The sequence below is a fragment of the Lycorma delicatula genome, chromosome 2 (genome assembly GCF_047948215.1).
Source record: "Lycorma delicatula isolate Av1 chromosome 2, ASM4794821v1, whole genome shotgun sequence".
Taxonomy (NCBI): Eukaryota; Metazoa; Arthropoda; class Insecta; order Hemiptera; family Fulgoridae; genus Lycorma; species Lycorma delicatula.
Genome location: NC_134456.1, coordinates 33,761,350 through 33,778,314, shown reverse-complemented (window position 1 = coordinate 33,778,314; position 16,965 = coordinate 33,761,350). Strand labels below are relative to the sequence as shown.

Sequence of the window (16,965 nt, the reverse complement as noted above, 5' to 3'; positions counted from 1 at the left end):
TGAGAAGAGCAACCAACATCAGTTACTGAAAACGGTCGCGAAGACGACCGAAAATAGAACGTTGTATTGGAAAATGTGTTTTGTCGCAACTAAAGTTTATATTTTAATAATGGAATTAAATTATTCCTTTTTAAAAGAAACAGTTGTTGGTTAGTTTAAAAATAATACATATATTAAGTGAAAAAAACAAAACTTAATCCGACTGGTGGTCAGACAAGTGTTAGTTTAAACTGAAGGATTAGTTTAAGCTAATAACAGTTGGTTTAAATTAAGTTTAAAACTTTAGTTATCCGATTTATTTTTAATTTATTATCATGTTTAAATTAAACGAGGTTTAAATTGGAACTAAGGAAATTGCTCTTTCTCGCCAACTCAGATGAAACAAATCGGGTGAAGAATGTTAGTTCTAAAATTGTAGTTACTTTAAGGCGTTTTAATTTTGCAGATTAAAAAAAAAATTGTTTCTATACGAATGATTAAATATGTATAAAGCGAAGTACTTGAGAAGAAAATAAAACAATAAATAAGTATTTCTTTACTGATGTTAAATTAGGCCATTTGATTTTAGTACAATATTGATCGAGTATTGTATTTAACTTTCCTAAAATAACAGATGTTTCCATCTGTTATTTCAGTAACAGATGTTTAAACCCTTAGTGCATTATCTTCATTGCACTAAGGCTGGATAAATTTCAGTGTGTACACATAGTAAGAAAAGTATATATGAAGTTGTATCGTAGACCTTTTAAATCATTTATTATTTAAAGATAATGACTGCTGTTGTGTTTGTTTTAGTCTTTCTTTCATCTTTGTGTACCCTTCAATTTTATTTTAACAAGTCTTAACAATACATTTCTTTAAATATAAATGAGAAGTTGTAAACGATATCAAAATTTACTGTCCACGATGAGGTTAAGAAAATTGAGGGCTCAGAAGTATTTAATTACATAAAAAACCTAGCTGAACTGAAAGTAAGCATAAACAGAACAGCCAGTATTCTTATTGTCTATTATGCATTTAAATGATATTATGACTGTGTAGCGGGAACTAATCGAACAAATCAGCTAATTCTGAGATTAATATAATAAATTTTTATTACGTTGAACAATTTATTTTTACCTTTCAGATCTTCATTTAAATATATATCTACCTTTTCCGGAAAGTACAATGGGAAATGGACTCCCCAAAATTAATTGTTTTGTCAGCAATATCCTGACAGCAAGTTAATATCTATAAGGAAGCCAATGCGCGTTCAATAAAGCAGGTAACGACATTATCTTTGTTTATATTAATAAAATATAGCCATGTTCATATTTCTTATTAAACGATACTATTTATTATTAATCACTACTATTGATCGTAAAATTTAGCCACACAAGACAGAATATCTCATCTTGATTGTTGCATTCTTCATTCATAATTTTTTATAGGGTTGGTATAAAAGTTCTATAATGTGATTAAAAATTCTTGTTACATTAAGAATATTATGTTTATGATTATTTACTTGCCATAACGAGAAGATCCATGAAACTAAAGCCATCTAACGATGAAACGAGACGTATGTGCTAATTTTATATAAAAATACATACATAAGCGACTCTTAATCATAAGACGCTAACGTGTTGCTATTTTGCCTAAATGTTTACGAAATAATAATCATTACTAATTGCCTAGCAGTCGACATTTTTTGATTATTAACTCATATGTTACAAAATGTCAGAGTTATTCTTATATATTTTCAGCTATACTCAATACTATAGTGTATGTACATCTACACTAAAATAAAAATATTTCGTTATATCTGATATAATGAACTCGTCAACAGGACAAAATCAACGAATTACCAGGACGTGCAATCGTATGGTTTATGAAGTTATATTTTTTATCCTTAATATTGTTATCAATGCTTTGCATCTACGAATGAATATTGAAATTGATTGCAATTATTTATTTATACGCGTTGAAAAATTGTAAAAATAACAACCAACATTTATTAATAATTTTATAAGTAGTAAATATTTAGCGTGACCTCTATAATTAAATAATTTATATCATTACAGAATTGTTTAATTATTTCTGGAACTGTTTAAAAAACAAGCTTTTAGGAGAATTTGCTCCAAAAAATGTTTACAATAAAAATGGTTTAAAAGAAGTGGCTGAATTAACGAGTAGATTTAAAGATCAGTCTAAAGTAATTTAAATCGGAGTTATATGTAAAGAAATTTAGCCGCTAACGTTTGTGTTATTATATAGATACCTATACTGCTGAATTAACTATTATTCTTCAATCTTGATTATTTGCTTACTGTTAAGGATTTCAGGAGGTCTGTAACTAATCAGGACAGAAAAGGAACTCATTTGAGCTGTACGCTCAATTTTAAAAGACCAGTAATTTTGTTAAGAAAGTTGAGTAGAATGAAATGAATAGAAAAAAATGGTCATTTGAAAACCACGCTTGTGCTACTAAAAATTATAAATTTTGTATAGTTATTCTGTATCAAGTTATGATAAAAAGGTGTGGGGGGGGGGGAATTAGCATTTTAAACATTAATGATTCTAACGAAGTTTTAAGGAACAACCAGAACAACATTTTCGAGCTTTAGATATGTTAATGGTAGACAAGTTCTTTACCGGTAGAACTACGAATATTTAAATAATAAATTTATATTATAAATATTTGTAATACAAGATACTGATAAATAATAATGATAAAAAAACAAAAAACTATAACATAAATAATACCACAATTGCTCTCAAAAAGCAAAACTTAAGTATAATACAGCTCAATTAACATATGCTATTAATGTCAAAGTCATGTGTTAATATTACATTATTTTAAAAATATTTCTTAAAATTCATTACGGTAAAATTTTGGGTATTTATATCTAATCTCAATAAAATCCGACTAGCAGTAATATCGTTTGAACTTAACGTTGAGGTTAATCAAACATTTATTTGGGAGATGACCTACAACAGATGAAAGAATTACAGTAGCTAGGGATTCAATAAGGGAAAATGGAAGATAGAAAGCTACTCAGACAATAATACACAAAGCTGAGTTTGGAACGGTGAGGAAGGAAAAAATAAACCAAAGTGAAATGGTCGCAAGAAAGAAAAACAAAATACACGGAAAAAATTAAAGAATACTGGAAGAAAAGAAAAAGAAATCAGAAGAAATTATATTTGTGTGGTCTATAGTTGGACTAACCAAAAAAAAGAAATGTAAACGATTCCCTTCTCATGACAAGAATAATGATGAGGGGTAAGTTCGTAATAGAGAAGGGGTCTCCCAATGCAGAATTTATTGCTTTATATACATATTTGTGTATATGCTAAAGTGTTTATCTCTGTTCTGCTGTTTTTATGTTTCTGTTCTTAGTGGTAATTTATATGCTTTTAAATATATATATGTTACGGTAAATTTGATTAATCTGGTGATTATGCATAATTACCGGTTAATATATTTAATCCCCTCCAATGTTGGAGAATTTAATAAACATAGCAATTTATTAATATACCGGTCATTTTACGTATTTTTCATATTAACATATTTGACATATTAAATAACAACTGGACTATAAGCAGTAATTACTGAATTTATTATTTAAATAATCAAAAAATTACTGTTAGTTAATTAGGCGAGATTAGCCAGCGAAGCGAACGAAGGTTAGTTATGTTTGATTAGATTATGTTGATTTTGTGTACTAATGAATATCATTTCTTCTGATTTCATATACGACTATGTACGTATATTAACATAACCTTTCTTTCTTTTTCCTGTTTAGCCTCCGGTAATCACCGTTCAGATAATACTTCAGAGGATGAATGAGGATGATATGTATGAGTGTAAATGAAGTGTAGTCTTGTACATTCTCAGTTCGACCATACCTGAGATGTGTGGTTAATTGAAACCTAACCACCAAAGAATACCGGTATCTACGATCTAGTATTCAAATCCGTGTAAAAATAACTAACTTTACTAGGACTTGAACGCTGGAACTCTCGACTTTCAAATCAGCTGATTTTGGAAGACGTGTTTACCACTAGACTAACCCGGTGGGTATATCAACATAACCTATGCACGCTAACGTAGTCTAATTAACGTTAAACATACAAATTGTATATTATTGCTATATATTTATTAAATTTTTCAACACTGGAGGCGATTAATCAAATTCACCGGTAATTATGCATAATCACTGGAATAATCAAATTTACCGTAACATATATAAATAATCCGTGTTTTTTACTATATTTACTCGTATAACAATAAAATTATTTTTATTACATGTAAAGCCTGTTCATATATATATATATATATATATATATATATATTACTTTAAAATTCTAAGAAATTCAATTCAATTAAAATTACAATTCAATTATGATGAATTGGATATCCTAAAAGTATCGAGATATTTTAAACATGTTTGTTAAGTTTCCGTAAATAAATAACATCCTTGTTTGATCAGTAAGTTTACATGTAGCATTATATTTCTGATCCATCTGGCCAGAATGTATTATTAATTGGAATCTAATAACATAGCGGTGACCGGGAGACATATCATGGAGGCATTAGCTTAAAATATATAACTGTTCTATCATGGCCTCGACTGTTAACTTCTTGTATTGAAATCTAAGCGTTAACCCTCTGCACCACACCGATATACATTTTCCTGTTATGTCATGATTACTTTACTCAACAGTATTTAAAATACGATGAGTAATTCTTGTAAACGGATTCAAGTAAATTACAGAATCTTATTTTAATGGAAATCTCTTATCTAAGGTAACTAAATTAAGAGATTTTAATGAATTGGCATACTTACAATACTAATGTAATAATTATTAGATTAAATTGTTCTAATTTTCCCTTATGTTGTCATGAAAATAATCTACGATTATTATAGTTAACTTGTCTGATGAATAGCGCAATAAAATTACGTTGAAATGATTCCATGAAATATCTTCTATTTAATAATTAAATAATTACTGCATTTAGAATGATAAAATGTTATAAATAATTAAAGAAACAAATAAGATATCTTATCATTTAATTTAAAGTATTTCCTTGTTTATTATTAATATAACATTTTAAAGTGTAGCATCTACTTTATTGTCTTTAAATTTAGAGCCACTTACTAATAACTAAGGTATATAAAAATACAAAAAAAGTTAAATATATAAAGCTCTTTAAAAAAAAACTATACTACTTCAGATAAAAAAAAATTCTTTTAAAGATAAAATAAAATGATTTTTTATTTTTTAAGATGTAATATTTATTTTCACGATAAATGGTTACATCACCTTTCCATTTAATTGATTTGATGCAATTCTTTATTTCTTTTTTTTTAGTTCAAAGCTCATCTTTTATTTTTAGAATATATTTACAAAAATTTATTTCCTCAATTATCATAATAGGTCCTATTAATTTAATTAAGCAACTTGTTAATAGTTGTCTCTGTTAATTATATAACGATCAAGGTGGGATTATTATTAGTACAATATATGTATCTAATGTCTGAAAAAATTGACATTTTATGAAATTTTCTTTTATAATACATTTTTTAAGAAATTATGTTGACAAAATTATTTTTTTCATAAGAAGTACATATATATATATATATATCAATTAAAAAAATATTGAATTAAAAATACTTCTTTTTGTTGCCTTACTTTCCTTTTTTTTATTACTTTTAGATTATTTTATACAATTATTATAGTTTTCTCTAGGAAACGTATTTAGTATAACAGATAAATCAATTAATAAATATTGTAAAAAATTCAAATCAATTCGGTTATAAATTAATTTACATATCCTCAGCAGTTTGTAAATTATGCTAATATGAACATATATAGTACATAAATAAACGTATCTAATTTATAATCTTCCTTAAATTAATGTTCTGGTATCTAGACAGGGGAACGTAACTGTCATTATTAAACAAACAGTTCCTGTACTTAGCGGTCTTGAAACCGATTTGGACCTACGGTTTCCAAGTGTGGAGTACGTCAAGAAAGAGTAAAATTGAAGTCGTATAGCGATTTCAGGACAAACTATTAAGAAATACCGTGTGTTTCAAAATGAATATTGGGATTTTAAAGTTATGTAATATTTATTAAGATTTACTTACATTAACCCACCGTGTTGGTCTAGTGGTGAACGCGTCTTCCCAAATCAGCTGATTTGGAAGTCGAGAGTTCCAGCGTTCGAGTCCTAGTAAAGCCAGATATTTTTACACGGATTTGAATACTAGATCATGGATACCGGTGTTCTTTGGTGGTTGGGTTTCAATTAACGATACATCTCAGGAATGGTCGAACCGAGCATGTACAAGACTACACTTCATTCAACAATCATCCTCATTCATCCTCTGAAGAACTTAACGGTAGTTACCGGAGGCTAAACAGGAAAAGAGAGAGAGATTTACTACTTACATTGATAAATTATAAATGAAATGAAAGAACGACTTAAACAATTTTTCCTATAAGTGTTCAATACGAGCACCATTCGACACACGGCACATATCCAGCTGACAGGAGAGTTCATCCCGTAGTTTTATCAACAAGTCTGGAGTAATTGATGCGACAGCTGCTTCAATCCTTTGTCTCAAGTCGGGTAGGTCAGCCGGTAACGGTGGCATATACACTTGATGCTTCAAAAACCTCCCAAAAAATAATCGCTCGGGGTCAGATCAGGCAAACGTGGAGGCCACGGAGAAGCCCGGCGACCATTCACCCGTCGGGGAAAATTTAATTCAACCGATCACGTATAGCGTTATACCAGTGAGGAGGCGCACCATCTTGTTGCCAAATAAAGTTCTATGGTTCATATTGCAACTGAGGAAAGAGGCATAGTTGTTGCATGTTAAGATAGTTCATTCCAGACACATTTTCTTCCACGAAAAAGAACGGCTCATAAACATGCCGTCGGGATACGGCACATAACACATTCAGTTTTGGGGAGTTTTGTTCACACTGCAATATTTTGTGAGAATTTTCTTATCCCCAGATACGTACATTGTGAGATTTACTTCTCCATTAACATGAAATGTTGATTCGTCACTAAATACTACACGATAAAGAAAGTCTTCATCATCAGGATGCATCATATCATTTGCAAAGCTAGACTTTAGGGATTACGCACCACTAAAACTATTTGAGTTGCTCTATCATATCACGTATAATAAATCAATGTATGTGAAACTTAAGAAATTTTACATACATTTAAAACTCCGTTATTCATTTTGAAACATAGGTACCCTATACAAAAGCGAAAAACACTGAAATACACGATTTGTGGTATTGCTAACCGTTCGAAAGGGGATACGGCGATTCGGTAAAAAATACAAAATGAGACTAAACAAACATATGAACCGGATCGCGGTTGATCTTTTGGATAATAGCGAGGACTTTAGGCGTTTAAAGCATATATTAGATTTGTAAATTCTCAAAGATTTGAGGTGAATTAACTATCCTACGGTGTTGTGTATCGTTTCAGTTCTTCGTTTCGCCACTTACTTTTGTTGGTTCCTTGATTTGTTTCACTTTTTAATAAATAAAACTATTTTTTATTGTTTTCTTTGCTTTTTATGTTCTAAATTTCATGAATGTTCTTTGGACTATTATTTGTATGTATTTATTAATTTTATTATATATTTATGTACAGTGTATAAAATAAGTAAACATATACAGTTCTTTGAGGAATTTCAATAGAAACTGCTCTCTGCATGTCACTTTTTTGTATTCAAATCTACTTATGGTTCCGGTAAACTGGAACCAATTGTAAATTAATCACTGTGGCAAAAAAAGATTAATGTTCTATTACAGAAGTGAGTAGCGTATAATTTTTACTTCATAATGAAACACCGTAGTTGAATTTTATTTTTAAAAACAAATATACGAAAATAATTGTACTCTTTACAATTTCAAAATTATTACCATTATATGAGTAAGAGGGTAAAATATTTAGTTTTATGCCAGCTGTATAAGAGTACGTAGTTATTTGTGTCAAAAATAACTTTGCACAGTCCACTCGCTGATTGTATGCAATGGAGAACGTATTGGAATTCTAAACAGTTGTTTGACCTTTATTTATCGATATTTAAGTAAGGAAAACTTTATTTTATCTACTTTTCTGTAGAATTAAATATTTAAATAAAATGAAATTTTTTTTTGATTTATGTTACTTATTTAATTTTTATTCCAGGAAAATTCTAAATTTAAATTTTCTAAAAATAAAATACCAATTTTATTATTTTCTTCAAATTACGCAATTACATAGTTTTATTATGAGTAAAAATTCTTAATACGTATAATTGTACATTCATTTAGAAACAACATTTTTTATAATTTTTAAAAAACGTAATTTTTATAATGCAGAGTAAAAGTTAAAATATTTTTTTAATAAAAAAAAATATGAGTAGAAAAATTATTTAAATATTTTCTTAATTTACAACGCAAGAGTGATGTCGGAAACTTTGTGCTTAGTGATGAATAAAATAAAAATTACAGATTTCTCCATGAAGATATTCAGTTAAATTTTTACATCGTCTCACGATAATATTCTTTCTTAAGGTCAATATTTACTCAAAAATACACCTATGAATCAAAATATAAATCAGTGTTTAGCATTCTAAAATATAAATAAATTAAAAGAATTCCGTTCTTCTGTTGTATTGAACGATTTAAAAAGAAATTTTTAATACAACGTACGACATTTTTTTTTCTTTCTTGTTTAGCCTCTGGGAATCACCGTAAGGTGATTCACACACCTTCAGAGGATGATATGTATGAGTGTAAGTGAAGCGTATTCTTGTACAGTCTAAGGTCGTCCATTTCTGAGATGTGTGTTAATTGAAACCCAACCACCAAAGAACACCGGTGTCATCAATCTAGTATTCAAATCCGTATAAAAGTAACTGCCTTTACAAGTTTTTGAATGTTGGAACTCTCGACTTCGAAATCAGCTGATTTGCGAAGACGTGTTCACCACTAGACCAACCCGGTGGGTTACAATGTACAACATAGCAGTATCACACTGTCATACATAAAAATGTGATTTCTATGTACAATTACTAATACAACGATAGCCTGCGTATCTTACGTACCATATACCAAATTTGATTAAAATATATATGGTTTCAGTCATTGCATTTAGGAAAAAAATTGTTTAAGATAGTACTCAAGAGCGACTTTTTAGAGATGTGACATAAATAATTAACAACTGTGCGTATTAGCAGCTGGGAGAAAAAAATGAATGAATACATATTTTTGTATGCATATGATCATTGGTTGATGAACACTAGATAAAAGAAAAAAAATTATAAAAATGAATCAAAATAAATCATAAAAAAATGAATCAACATCAACCACACTAAAAAATGACTTTGCCATTGTACCCGTCACATTTGCACCTTTCTATTCTTTTATTGTGTCTTACTTAAGAGTAAAATAGAAGTAAAATGGACGTTTCGTTAATGATTGTTTTTTTCTTATACCTATTAATTTAGTGTGGTTGATCTATGTGAAAATGAATCATAATAAAATAATAATCAGTAATATGAAAAAGTTAATAAAGATATATACATTTTTTTTTTTTACCGTGCATAGACCTTCAAGGATCACGAAAATCATTTCGTTTCTTTCTTTTTTGAAGAAAGATGTAAAAATACAATAACATCTGGACTGTATCGATATTCATATATTAATAGGTACTATTCATTCCCGCCGGGTTTGTAAAATTTAAGTTACAAATGAAGAAACACACTGTTAGAAAAAAAAATGTATTAACAATGAATATTCAAACTAAAACGTTTACATCTTGTTAAACTAGCAACCACAAATAACTAAAAAATGTTATGAAAAAAACAGATGCTTCTTTTTACTTATTATTTATTTGCTAAACAATTTATGTTATTTATTTTATTAATTTGATAATTGCGTTATCTGAAATATTCTTTCTCTTCCAGAAGTTTTTTATTCTTTTTTTCTTCGACTGTTTAGCTCTTCTTTTTTCAGTCCGTTCTCCTTGAATTTTTTCTTTTTATCTAGAAGAACCTTTATTTCAAAAAAATTTTTATCTTTTCACTCTAGACAATCATTTTCCGTAATGTTGAACTTTTTGAACCCTTCTTTCATCTGTTTAACATAGCCACCTTAATCTTTAATTCCAGGGTTTATTGAAAATCTGTTTAACTTTGATTGGTTCATTCGAACCATGTATCCATAACATTTTAGTCGTCGTTTTCTTATTGTTACTTCCAGGTCTTCAATTGTATCGTATATTTCTTTATTTGATCTCAGTTTGCGGCCTTCTTGTGTTTTCTTGGATCATTTTTTTTTCTTCAGTCATTTGACTGGTTTGATGTAGTTCTCAAAGATTTCCTATCTAGTGCTAGATGTTTCATTTCGGTATTTTTGGATCATAAATCCTTCTTAAAATTCTTTCTATCTTCAGTAGATTTTTTATTTTTTATTGCATTTGCAGTTTCCATGTCGTATGACTGGTCTTAAAACAATGTACTTTAATGCTTTAATTTTCCATTTATAGAAAGGTTCTTTTTATCGTAAATATTTTTTGTACAAATGTCTAGATGTTCTAATTTGTTCTTGTTTGTCTCAATCCCACTAGATTATCGGTTTCGTTTTTGCTAATTATTTTTCCAAGATTTTAAATAGTCTCTATTGTCTTTTCGGTATATTTACTGTCATTTGTCATCAGTAATGTAAATTTATTAAATGAAAAAAATAGAAAAACGAAATCGTAGTTCGAGAATATCTCTGGTAGGGCGTTTTGGAAACGATTTGATCAGCAAAAAATTTCTTAGTAAAATAATGACGAATGTTGCTGGGCTTAGTTAATTATTTTATAATAATATGTAAAGTAATTTCCGTAGCGTGTGTACGGAAACTATTTAACCAAAATTAACTTGCAGTATATTTAATTGCAGCGTGATAAAATACTTTAAACTTGTTTTCACTCTTACTAAAATTCATCCGTTCAAGTATTTATTACGTTTCCTTGAGTTCACCGACTCAATTCACTAACCTTTTTCTGGAATTCAACGTTTCCATCCTGTTTACGTTTCACCTTCTGTTGTCAGATCGCTATCTCATTAGCATGCCGCTTCATTGTTATAGTTCATTTTTTGTTTCTCACTCACTGAGTGTGTCAGTGGGAAGTATGTTGACGTTTGGTGAGGGTAGCATCTATTATTTATTGTTTCTCTATATCTCTTTAATATAAATTTAACTGAGTATATACGTTATAATTTGTGTATAACGTATTTAAACCGGATTTCAAACTTAAAAAAAAAAAGTTAATAAATTCTACCAAAGTTAATTAGTAGGATAATCTTTATTAACTTTGGTAGAATTAAAGACCCAGTTATTGTGGATGGCTCTATTACATGAAATATTTATCTCCGATCTTTTTTTGCTGCAAATGTTTAAAACTGTTTTTCCCCGGGTGAGAAAATTATATAAATTGTGTTTGGGGAAATCTTTTGTAATTTATAAAATAGCTTGTCATTGTCAATTGTTTTCAGTGTAAATCATTTAGAATTTAATTTTATTCTGTTTATAATTTTAAATGTGAATGATTCATTAAATTTAAAGAACACAGGTTCTTTACGTGACATAATCACTTTTTATAAATTCTTTCTTTTGTTTAAACTTATTCGTTAAATCTGATTTAAAAACATTTTTTCCTTCTTTTTTGAAAGTATATTTAATATATAAATGTTTAATGTAAATTATGAGATAAATAATAAATTGTTATTGAAGTGATATTTTTAAGAGCATTCTCAGCTCAGAAAATGTTAACTAACACTTAACTCGTAGATTTAGATGCGCGTTTTAATCAAACAATTATCAGAAGTGGTTAAGAAAATTATTATATACGAGCATATGAATAAAACTAAAGCGCTCTGTTTGGATTACTCATAACGACAAGGTCGTATTATTTTTAAATTCTTGTTTTTAATTGTTTTAAAAATAGGCATCAACAATCAAAATTCTCGTATAGTTTTAGATTTTTAGTTTTTGTGTTGTACTCGATCTTATTTCAGGGTTAACCAATTTTTATTTGTTGGCAGAATAACTTCTGCTTACATTACAGATTCTTCACAATGTATGAGACATTTCCTCTTTTTACTTAATCTGCTAACAAACAGTTTTCCTTAAATCAGCTTTATTCTGACGTTTGAACTTTACGATTCTGTAGATCTAATTTACTGTTCACGTAATTCTTTCTTAATTTGCAGTTGTTTAGTCTGTAATCTATACTGCTAAAAAAAAGTGAATGTGTATGTGTATCACTAATACGAAATTGAGGAAAAAAAAAGTTATATCCCAACAGAGGACCAAATATGACCTGTTGGTATCAATTGGCACTTTGCATCAAGCTTGATAGTTTTCGAAATAATCTTAGACAGTATGGAGGGTATCAGACTATCAAGTGGCAGCCAATCGACAGATTGCTTTCAAATTTTCAGGATACATTCGTGTTATCCCAGGAAAGGTTTTAAGCCATAGATTGAGGCCCGGCCCTAATACGGAGTGTGTGGGGATATCAAAGTTTCTGTGTCAAGAACGAAGGATTTTTGGAAGAAAGAGAGCTTTTCAGGATTTATATGTTATTTATCAGTATTATTATCACAACCATGAGGCTAACGAACATAGCAGAGGTCCAGGGGGTGGAACCTTCTGACTGGCTAGTTTGTTTTTTAAATACTTTTACAATTTTGAATACTGGAAAATGATGTTTGATGATGGATTCGTGACTGAATCAATTTAGTTTAATGTGCTATATATATTCTATGCAGATATATATCTAAGTTTCTAAAAATCATAATAAAATCCTATTTTTGCTGAGTTATAATGATGTGAAATTATTTTCTTATTGTTTTTACTACTATCAATACTTGAGTTTCTGCTGTTTTAAATAAAAATAAACAAACTTTTTTCCCATATACACTATTTTATTTTCAGAAAATCTTCTTCCTCTAAGAGATTCTAACGTATTTAATTAATTTCTATTAGCTATATAAAAGTAAACTATATCGCATAAAAGCTTTCGAAGAATCAATAAGATTTTTACCCTTTTTATTGAGTCCATTTTCAAGCTACAGTATTTGAAAGAAGTAGTATTTAGAAGAAGCTCACGCAATCACTTTTTGTTCATCTACACCCGTAATTTTTTTTTAATATTATTTCTTATTTATAATAATTTTAAGCATGTATATAATGAAAATTTTCACCGTTTGATTTATTAGAAAAAGTTTAATTTCAAAGAGATTTTCGAAATTTTTTTAAGCTCCTTTTATTACACTACTTTCCATAATTTTCTACCATATAATTCATTTGTTTTAATTTAAGAAATAAAAGTTTCTGAAATTTGAATTCAAATTTTAATATTTTGTTTTTAAGGTAAAACAGATTTATTTTAAAGAATTCAATTTAGAATTTTTTTTTTTGTAGATTCCCTTTTAAAATATTTTCAATATTTCTTGTTTCTGTCTGTGTTTGAAAAACGAGTCCACTAAATTTCAACTACTCAAAATCTTGATTTATAAGCTTCCTTTCTTATTTGTAATAAGAAAGGATTTTTATTCATTTGACTATAATGTTTTATTTTTCAATCTCTTAAAGATATATAAATATGATTATTGTAGTTGGTTTTTTCTTTCTGTATAAAATAAAAAAAAATATTTGAAAATGCTTTTTTCTCAATAAATTTTTATATTTATAACCGTATAAATTTTAAAGGTGGAAGAGTGACATTATTTATACATCTATTGTTTGTATCAAGGTGGTCTGCAAGGGAGGCTTCCTCACAAGTATCTGGTAGTAGTATATATGTTTATTCCCTAATAAATTTGAAGCTTAATAATTTGCTTCACAATAAAGGTAAAAAATTGAGAAAAGATTTATTATATTTACCATTCTTTTTCCGGTGATCTATATAATATCATATCATTAATTCAATTTTTTCTGTTATGAAAGAGCGGGCATAAACAGCTATGGTTATTAGCTCGGTGGAAATTGGTAGCGTATGAAAAGATGCTATGCCTGACTGGGATTCGAACCGGGATCTCCGCACGAAATGCCGAGATACTTTCTACTCAGCCACGGAGGTCGGCAAATTTAATTTATTTTCAAACAACTAAATAAAATACGTATTTTGACTACTTTTTCACCGAAATGTATAGTATCCGGGTGAAAATAAAATTCTATCATGGTTTTTTTTTCTAAGAAGAATTTATTAAAATATAAAAGTAAATTTTGGCTAAAAAGTATTCACAAAAGAAACTTTTCTTCATTTTTCCTAAAATTGTAGAAGAATTCCTTGAGTAATGAAATTAAATTTATATATATATATATATATATATATATATATATATATATATATATACATAATAAAATAAATATAAAACCGTAAGTAAAATAAAACCATCCCCGAATGTTTACTATTATTTTGAAACACCTTATTAAGCTTTAAACTCAATGATAAACATATAATATATTTTGGATCATTATAACTTATTAATTCAAATTTAAATACCAGTAAATACTATTCTTTCTTTTTAATAAGATGAATTATAAAAGAATAAATATTGATTTATGTTAACGTTCATTCGTTGATTAGCAAATTTAAATGTTAAGTAATTATTTTCTTACGACCAATTTCGTTATTATTCATTTTATTTATTTTTTCTTTTTATGAATAAGTTTGTAATTGATGATGTACTTAATGATTTTGTAATAGACTTTTTATTTTAAGCGACAACCATAAAAATGATCATTAGTTAAACAGAAAATTGCAAATTCATGATAGTTCAAGGTCACGAAGCAACATTTTTTTCTATAACAATATTTGAAGGCTTGAAATTTATTTGTAAACTTGTGTTACTGCTTCTTATTCTCTTTAAAGTCTGAAGAGATCAAATTGTGTTATTACCTACAGTATCGTTTTAATTGATATAAATTAAAAAAATGATAGTCATGGTGTAACTGAAAATAAAGTTTTTATTTAAATTAATTCAATCTACTGTCTTCATTTTTTGAGTTAAAAATTAAGATATTTTTATTTTTCTCTGATATTACAAATTACGCTAAAACTAAAATTACGAAAAGAATTAATTATTTATTTGAAAATTAGCTGAAATGAGAAATTAGATGTATGATATTATTTTGTCTTACCATGAGGAATTTCCTTTATTTAATGAATTAGTTATAATATATTGACTATTTTTTTTTTTTTAATTTTTGGTTATTTACATTTTTTCTGATAAGGAGATTCCTGTACTGATTCCTTGATAAGTTTTCTCTTGATAGCTTAATAATAAATGGAATAATTACTTCGTTTAATTTCTTCCTATAATGATATTAAACGAAAAATCACGTGAAGATATTTTTTCTTTAATTGGTCTCATCATTGCTTAGTCCTGGATTTTTATACTGTATTGATTCTGTTACTCAAAATATTTTGAATAAAGACGAAATGTAAAAAAAAAACTTGGTAGGAAAATTTACCTTAAATATTCTAGCAATCTAAAGAGGCGCTTTAACTCATGTTCGGTAGTGATCTCTTATCTTGTTCTGTATTCCTTTTCTTATTTAATTAATATGTATGATTCCTGTTTTAAAAGGGATTTTTTCCATAAGTTCGGTTTTTTGTAAATTATATTTCTATTATAATAATAATAAAACTAAGCAGTTTAAAATAAATATTTTTAGAAAACCACAAGAAAATCCAAGAATAATACTTTTTAAATTCTTTTAATTTTATTTTTAGTTTTTTTATTATTCGCTCAAATTAATATTTATTAGGTTGTTTGGTTATAATTTGACGCTTTAAAATGTTAAAATTTTGTGAGCCAAAAAAGTAGATCTTTTAAAATGTTTTTCTTTCTTTATATCGTGTTTTCTTTTTGAAGTTCTTTTTGATGTAATCTGATATGTTTGTATTTATTTCCATAAATCCAGTTAATAATATTTATGACAAGTTATTTTGAGATTTTTTTACAAGGTTTATGCTTATAATATAACAAAAAATCGATGTTTACCAATCTGAGAACTAAATTTAAAAAGAAAATATTTTAGTTTAGTTTTTTAACAAAATATGTTGTCTTTCAAAATATTTACATTAATAAAGAATGGTAAAACTATAACATTTTTTAAAGCATTAATTACAACAATAGTAATAATATTAACAATAACAATCTCTAAGAAAACCAAAATGAGACGAGAAAAAATTTACCATTTGAATGCGGGGTTTCAAAAACATCATCAACACGAAAATCATTTTCTAATTTTTTATAAATAATATATAAATTTATAAAAAAAAATACTTTATCTAAAAATTTATTTGGGAACAATGATTTATGTTTCTATTCTAAAGAGAAAGAAGTATCTTTTTAAAGTTTTATGTTGCTGTTTATTTTTGAGTAAATTAAAGAATGTCTTTGATTAAAAATTTACCAAAAATTCGTTAATCTGAGGATGAAGAATTTGCATCACATCTTTTCATTTTTTTTTAACCTCCGGGACCACCGTTAGGTATTTCTTCAGAGGATGAGTTGAATGACAAGTAGCGTGTGAAAATGCCATGCATGACCGGGATTCGAACACGGGACCTCCGGATGAAAGGCCGAGACGCTACCACTCGCGCCACGGAGGCCGGCACAACTTTACATTTGATGTATCTTTTTACTAAGAAGTGGAAAATTCTCCAAACGTCTGTTGTTACAATAAAATTATTGTTATTTGAAATTTTCTGAATTCTTAAGATGACAAAAAATATTGTAATCTATTTTCATTAAAAATAAATATTTGTTTATAATAGAAATTCCAAAAAAATTATAGACCATTATCTTTGTGAACAAACTATTAATTTGAAAATAAGAAACCAGTAAGTAGTAGTACGTATTAATTATTTATTAATTTATTTATTTATTAATC

General features: G+C 27.6%; 1 protein-coding gene across 2 annotated transcripts in view; it reads left to right on the top strand.

The window, feature by feature from the left end:
• The window catches only part of LOC142320625 (protein commissureless 2 homolog), a 116,864-nt gene that overhangs the window by 54,429 nt on the left and 45,470 nt on the right, over positions 1 to 16,965 (top strand). The window contains exon 2 of one of the 2 annotated variants that reach the window (XM_075358638.1): positions 1,127 to 1,264. The exons of the other annotated variant lie outside the window; for it this stretch is intronic. The gene's annotated coding sequence lies outside the window, so the exon portion shown is untranslated. The remainder of the gene's footprint in view (positions 1 to 1,126; positions 1,265 to 16,965) is intronic. 2 annotated transcript variants of the gene reach the window in all.